Source organism: Budorcas taxicolor, chromosome Y (assembly GCF_023091745.1).
Source record: "Budorcas taxicolor isolate Tak-1 chromosome Y, Takin1.1, whole genome shotgun sequence".
Taxonomy (NCBI): Eukaryota; Metazoa; Chordata; class Mammalia; order Artiodactyla; family Bovidae; genus Budorcas; species Budorcas taxicolor.
In genome coordinates, this window is record NC_068936.1 from 10,624,241 (window position 1) to 10,631,974 (window position 7,734).

At 39.3% G+C, this 7,734-nt stretch overlaps 1 pseudogene; it reads left to right on the plus strand.

The window, feature by feature from the left end:
- Positions 1-3,058: 3,058 nt before the first annotated feature.
- LOC128071029 (zinc finger protein 280B-like) lies at positions 3,059-4,347 on the plus strand (annotated as a pseudogene).
- The last annotated feature ends 3,387 nt before the right edge of the window (positions 4,348-7,734 follow it).

Consider the following 7,734-nt stretch of genomic DNA (forward strand, 5'->3'; position numbering starts at 1 on the left):
TGTGCTTCGTGCTGCTGTGAGCACGGCTGTGCAGATATCCCAAGACCCCATGTTAACTTCTTTTGAATTTATATCCTGAAGTGGAATTGCTGAATCGTGTGTCAGCTCCAGATTTTTAATTTTTCGAGGAGCCTTTAAACTGTTTTCTGTAGCAGTTGCACCATTTTAAAATCTGTCCATAACACACAGGGATCCAGTTTCTGTACGTGCTTGCCAACAGTTGTCCTTTCCTTTCCTTCATATGTAAATTGTGTGTGTATATGCACACACAATTTTTTTCATGCCCTTTTCCATTATTGTTTTTCACAAATTATGAATATAGTTCCTTGTGCTATCCAGTACGATCTTGTTTGTCTATTGTATATATTACAGTTTGCATCTGCTAATCACCAGCTCCCAATCTATGCCTGCCCCACTTTTCCCCTCTTGGGAATCACATAGTCTGCTCTCTCTGTCTGTGAGTCTGTTTGTGTTTCATAGATAAGTTCATTTGTGTCATATTTTAGAGTCCATGTAAGTGATACCATACGAGATTTGTCTTTCTCTTTTTTTTTTAATTTTAATTTTTACTTTGTTTTATTTTACAACACTGTATTGGTTTTGCCATACATTGACATGAGTCCGCCACGGGTGTACACGAGTTCCCAATCCTGTCCTCCTCCCACCTCCCACCCCATATCGTCTGTCTGGATCATCCCTGTGCACCAGCCCCAAGCATCCTGTATCCTGCATGGAACATAGACTGGCGACTATCTTACATGATAGTGTACATATTTCAGTGCCATTCTCCCAAATTATCCCACCCTCTCCTTCCCCCTCGGAGTCCAAAAGTGCGTTCTATACATCTGTGTCTCTTCTGCTGTCTCTCATACAGGGTTATCATTACCATCTTTCTAAATTCCATATATATGTGTTAGTATACTGTATTGGTGTTTTTCTTTCTGGCTTACTTCACTGTGTATAATCGGCTCCAGTTTCATCCATCCCATTAGAATTGATTCATACAAAGTCTGCCAGCAATAAATGCTGGAGAGGGTGTGGAGAAAAGGGAACCCTCTTACCCTGTTGGTGGGAATGCAATCTAGTACAGCCAGTATGGAGAAGAGTGTGGAGATTCCCTAAAAAATTGCAAATAGAACTGCCGTATGAGCCAGCAATCCCACTGCTGGGCATACACACTGAGGAAACCAGAACTGAAAGAGACACATGGACCCCAGTGTTCATCGCAGCACTGTTTATAATAGCCAGGACATGGAACAACCTAGATGTCCATCAACAGATAAATGGATCAGAAAGCTGTGGTACATATACACAATGGAGTATTACTCAGCCATTCCAAAGAATATATTGTCTTTCTCTTTCTGACTTCCTAAGTATTCTTTTTAATGCTAGTGTAGATTCAAGTATTTACTTAACAACATGTGTTGCTACTGTATAAAATGTGGTTGACTTTTAAAATATTTGTCTTCTATTCTGCAAGCTTTATATTAATTCTGATACTTGTGTTTTCTTCAAGATTTTCTATATACAAAAGTATGTTATCTCCAATATACTTTGACTGTTTCCTTTCCATTCTGAAGGCTGTTTTTTGTTTTTGTTTTTTCTTGTCTTTTTTTTTTTTTTTTTTTAAACAACAGCAACATTTCTCTTTTGTTACCTGATTGCTCTGGTTATAGAACTGCCAGTATAATGTTGAGCCAAAGTGTGTAATAGACTTCCTTGTGTTGTTCCCAGTCTTAGAGGGAACGCTTTCAGTTTTTCATTATTAAGTGTGATGTTAGCTGTGGGTCTTTTTACAGGTGCCCTTTGATTGAGAAAGTTCTCTTCTGTTCTTAATTATTAAGTGTTCTTTTAAGCCCGGTTCTGAAAAGGTGCTAGATTCAGGGAAATGCTTTTTCTTCAGGCAGATGTGTTATTTGTTTCATTGTTTTAAAATGGCATAATGTTGAGTGACTTTCATATAATGAAGCAACTTTGCATACCTCCCTAAATCCCATGTGATCATGGTATACAGTCTTTTTTATATGTTGTTGGATTTCGTTTGCCAGTATTTTGTTGAGAACTCTTTCACCTGTATTCGTAAGGGATATCAAGGTGTGTGTGTGTGATGCCTCTGTCTGATATTGGTATGAGAGAAATACTGGCATCACTTTGCCTGCTATGTGGGGAAGAGACCTGTGGCGTGAAGGATGAAGCATTGTTGGATTTAAGTTTAGCCAGGATTAGAGGGAGAAATTTAGGATATATCGGTGTGGAATTGGGGTGACATTATCAAAGAGAGCTCATTCTCAATTTCCTAGGCCTGTGTTAAGTGCTTGACATTGAATTATGCTGTTTGTTAACTAGGTATAGATAGATTATACTTTGAATTTGCTACCTATTTTCTTTGTAAACATTTATGAAATTAGAATTTGTGAATCAGGTGTAATGTGCATTTAAGATACATTTTCTTCAAATTTTACTACAAAACAAGATGCCCTTGAATAGCCGATGCCTTTTAAAAAGAGCTGGTAACCTTAAGTCTAAGAAATAAGCATGTTTGTCTTTAAGAGACAGAAACACCTTTAAAAGTTATAAATTTGCCCAAGAAGATGCAACTGGTGTGTGGTTAACTTAGAATTCCAACTTAATCTTCTTTGACTCCAAAGTCCATGTTTCTGAACGCTGTACAACAGTGCTTTTGTAAAAATACTCGTCCTTTACATGTGATTTCACCTAATGATCAGTCGTGGTGGGTTTTTGGTTTTTTTTTTTTTTTTTCTTTATTTTTTTAAATAGAAGAGGTTAAAGTGAACATGGGACAAAGCTTATGATTCTAGAGACATGTAGACTTGTAGTCATAGGTTTTTCAGCTGTCACTGAGTCTCGTTGACACTCGGTGTCTTTGTCTGTAAGATAAGGATGTTTAAAACTACTCTAGAGTTTTGGAGATAATCAAATAGCCCATTTTTCTGTACTTAACTAATATGTAGTATGTTTATACTTAGGTGGCAGTTTGTATAAAGGAAGCACTGGGACTTGTGGCCGCACCCTCTAAGAATAAAAAAGTACTCAAAATATGGAACTACCATGTATGTTACGTGAAGAAGAACAAGAGCCAGAAGTACGGAAAAGGGAGGGAGAAACCAAACAAGCAGATGATGATGATGATGATGAAGTGATCTTGGTCGGAGTGGAACATGTAAATGAAGATGCTGACGTGATCTTTGTTGGGATGAGCTCAGCTTCAAAACCAGTCGTTTCAAACGTACTGAGCAGAGATACCCCAGGTTCTTGTTCAAGGAGAAAAAGGTATGGTCACTTCAGGAAAGGTAACGCTGACAAATTACAGCCAGCTAGTCATGTGACTCCTACATCAGAAGCAAAGGCTGTCTTGCCAGTTTCTGACTCTGAATCAAGATCAACAGATAGTCCTATTATTATTGAACCTCCGTCTCAAGCTGATTATAAAAATATTTCACCACAAAGAGTGCCGAATTGCTTTTCAAAGGAGTCATGTTCTTCTTTGATTACCTTCACAAGTTCATTGCAGCATCCAGCAGAAAGAGCGGTTTCTGCAGGAGATATGAATAAAAGTCCTCATGTCTCAAAGGTACTTTCCACTTGTGAAACAAATAGCAGAAATCCCAAAAGGCCTAAGCTCAGTGATGGCATTATAGGGGAACATTCTTTAGGTTTTTCCCCTTCAGGTATTTTTCATACAGTGACCACTCAGCAAAGCACACCGGACCGTGTCCATACCTCACTAAGCCATGTTCAGAATGGAGAACCTTGTCCAACACCTTTTCCAAAGGACAGTGTTCATTGCAAGCCTGTAAGACCTTTAGGGGAAAATGGACTGACAAAAACTGATTTTCCAAGTTTATCAAGTCCAGACAAAATTGGTGATCCCACAGAAGGAAAGCTGACTGTGTTACTTGGTGACTGCTACTATGGAGAGCATATAGGAGTTGGGCAGCCAGAACCGAAGACCCACACAGCGTTTAAATGCCTCAGCTGCTTGAAAGTTCTAAAAAATGTCAAGTTTATGAATCACATGAAGCACCATTTGGAACTTGAGAGGCAGAGAGGTGACAGCTGGAAAACCCACACCACCTGCCGGCACTGCCTCCGCCAGTTTCCTACTCCCTTCCAGATGCAGTGTCACATTGAAAGTGTCCACACTCCCCAGGAGCCCTCCGCAGTCTGTCGCATCTGTGAGTTGTCCTTTGAGACAGATCAGGTTCTCTTAGAGCACATGAAAGACAATCATAAGCCTGGTGAAATGCCCTATGTATGCCAGGTTTGCAGTTACAGATCATCATTTTTTGCAGATGTGGATGCACATTTCAGAGCATACCATGGTGACACTAAGAATTTACTTTGCCTGTTTTGTCTCAAAATTTTTAAAACTGCAACAGCCTACGGACATCATCATAGAGGGCACTGGGAAAAGAGTTTTCGCCAGTGTTCCAAATGTCGGCTACAGTTTTTAACTTCCAAAGAGGAAAGGGAGCACAAGACCCAGTGTCATCAAATGTTTAAGAAGCCTAAGCAGCTAGAAGGATTGTCTCCTGAAACAAAAATTGTTATTCAGGTATCACTGGAACCCCTTCAACCAGGATTGGTGGAAGTAGCATCCATTACCGTGAACACATCTGATTTTGAATCATCACCCCCCAAATCTAAAAGTAGGAGGTCAAAAAAAGAAGAAAAAAGTTAATTCTGCTTTCAGTAAGTCTGAAGCAAGTATTTCAGTCAAAGTTAAAAACCCCATTAAAACCAAAAAGATCAAATTATAGCATTATTCAATAATATCAAATATAGGGAAACCGATGGGTAATTTATGTGATTTTGTTTTAAATACAGGAAGTACAATGTCGTTTGATCTGCGTATTGAGATGTTATTTAAAAATCTATTATCTGTTTTTCATATAATTGTCTTAACATGTAAAAAGATTGTGTGCACGTGTGTGTGAGAGAGAGAGAATGAGAGAAGTGGAGAAAGGAAAAGTAAGAACCTATTTCGGTAGCTGATGTTACTTGTAAGTTCGAAAGCTCTAGTATACATATAATCTGTAGAGTGTTTTAGCAACGTAATTTTCAACTGTTTTCATGCCTTGAAGTTCTCAGTATCAGCTATATAGCCAGATTTGAATGTCACTCTCTGAAGTGCCTCTTGGGCTGATCGAAGATAACCTGGCTCTGAAAGCGTGCAGTGGAGAAGTTGATGGAGAAGCTATGATGTGAGTTTGGACCAGACACAGGATTTAATCAGTGAAGAGCTGTGGCTTCTTGTCCCAGCTGAGGAAGAGGCATACATTCACTCCAGGCATAGAGCCAAGGTAGAAGGAACACTGTCTCAGAGTGCGTTTACCTAGCCCAGGGACATCTCAAGGAAGCCAACGGTTACAATGCCTGTGTTTGGTGAGAGACCCTTGCAAGCATCAAGCAGGCCCTGTGTATCACTGACTGCAGTTGGAGAAGCAGAGATAGTTAATAGAATGAGACCTGGTGCCTGTGGACCTCCTGTTGAGTGATCAAAAGGGGAATTTGATTCATTGCGTCCCCTTTGCCAGTTGGCTGGCCTGTAGTCCCAATGAGGTAGGCATATCTGTGTCAGACACAGTAGCAAAGCAAGTTAAAATTCCCAAAGGAAAGAGAGCCTTGACGTCCACTTTGATTTGTGCTGGACCCATAGTTTTAACTGCAAAGGATCAAACACAGGAAATCTGTTCAGCTTTTGAATTGGGCTAAATTGAGTTCTCTTACCCTTAAGCTACAATGGAGTTGTCCAAGAATAGTAAATATGGCGGATAAAAATAGTCCAGGGTGATTAAACCCTTTTTAGAACTCTTCCTTATATTTTCCAGTTACATGTGTCTTACCCTAGTTGAACATGTGAAGATTTCAGTTTTGTATCTTATCTTGCCTTGGACACAAATGTAGTAGCGTTAACAGCTAATTCTTGGTGTGTGTAATTTCCCATTGTATCAAACTAATTGAGTTTCAGTCTTTCTTGACACAGTCTGATGTGCAAGAATTGTCTCATGTATTTCAGTAATTATCAGGTCATAGAGTTATCCTTCCTCTAATCTCGCCAACCATCTAATCTGTGATTATACTTGTGGAAACCTTTTTTTCTTGCGGTCTCCAAGGGCTCTTTCACAGACCTGTGGGGTACAACCCCTCTAAGTATTGGTTCCTGAACATCAGCACACTTGGCTGCCTCTGTAGGTTCTTGGAGTTAAGTCTCCTCCTGGAGTTGAATGTCACCCCTTCTCCACTTCTGGCACAGATAGCTAGCAGTCTCTGTGCACCATTCAAGGAAGCTGGGATCCTGTCTGTAGACCTATGCCAGGAGCAATCTCTCCGTTTCCTCTTCCTTTCTCCTCCTCTTTGTCTCTCCCCACTCTCCCCACTCCTCAATTTATTTAAGTCCTCTAAGCTTTCCCAAAATGCTGGAAAGTGATAATCACCAAGGGGTTAGCATCCCTCTCAGAACTGAAGAGGAAGGACTACAGATGATTAAGCTGTAGTGAGTCTATTGTCTCCATTTTAGGTAATTTCCTGAGTGTAAATTCAAATTCAAATAAATTGTGTTTATTTACTCGAAGCTTGATTGGTTTATTTGCACTTTGAATATTTTACTAGGCCTTTCCTGTTAGTTTACTTGGGCCCAAGCACTTTGCTGAGTGTCAGCTTAAACCACTTTTAGTTGTATAAAGAGTGTGTGTGTATTCTGGTCTCAGGTGAAAACTCTGTGTATAAATAAATACGCAGACTATTGCATTCTTATCTCCTTTCTTCGATTTCTGTAGTAAAAAATACGAAATGTTTTAGTTATGTGTTTTTATTGTTGCTGAGTATTATCAACACTGTTACTGTTAGTTGCTGTGAAGTATGCTCCTAAGGAGGACAAGTTGTATTTATTGCCAAATTAAAAGGTTCCAGCAATATGGTCCCTGACTGCTTCCTCTCTTCCATTCTCTGTCCTTCTACTCTACTATTTTCCCTACGAATGTACTCTTTTTGACAACACTGGCCTTGGTTTTCCTGCATCAAATTCCATTTCTTCCCGATCCAGAGACTGCAAGTGCTGTTCTTCGGGAAATGCTCTTCCCGTAGGCCTGCATGGCTTGCTACCTCCCTTGTTTGAGCTTCACCAATGCTGTTCAAATAACACAATCAAATCTCCAACCCCCTCTCTTTCCTCCTCCTCCTTCAAGGCACTTGAAGTCTCTATCCTCTTCTTCCCTCTCCAGCCTAAATTTCCTAAATTTTCACACACACACAGACACAGACACACACACACAAACGAAGAGATAATAACCTCAGGGCTTTGCTTCTTAGATGTAACTTGAGTCAGATTCTGTGCCTGCAAATAAAAGATAGTTAATAGTGAGTTGAGTTCTTTCAGGAGCTTCCTCTGTTTTTCTATTGATACCTCTATATTTTGTTCACACAATGACACTTTGTTTTCTTTACGAATATATTGAAGATCTGTCAACATGACTATTTTGTTACTGCCCTTTGTGAATTTCCTTGTCTGCTGTGCTTGTTCTTTCGGGAAAAATTTATTATTTTATTAATGTTGCCAAACATTGTAAGTAAAATTAGTATTTGTAGAAATAATTTTAAAAAATTATTTCTGCTGTCTTTTTATAAATAACATGGCATATTTTTATTTTTTTAAATAATCGTATTGGTGTTGGCCAGTTCTGAACTTCTAAATAGTGATGTGTAAATGGGCTT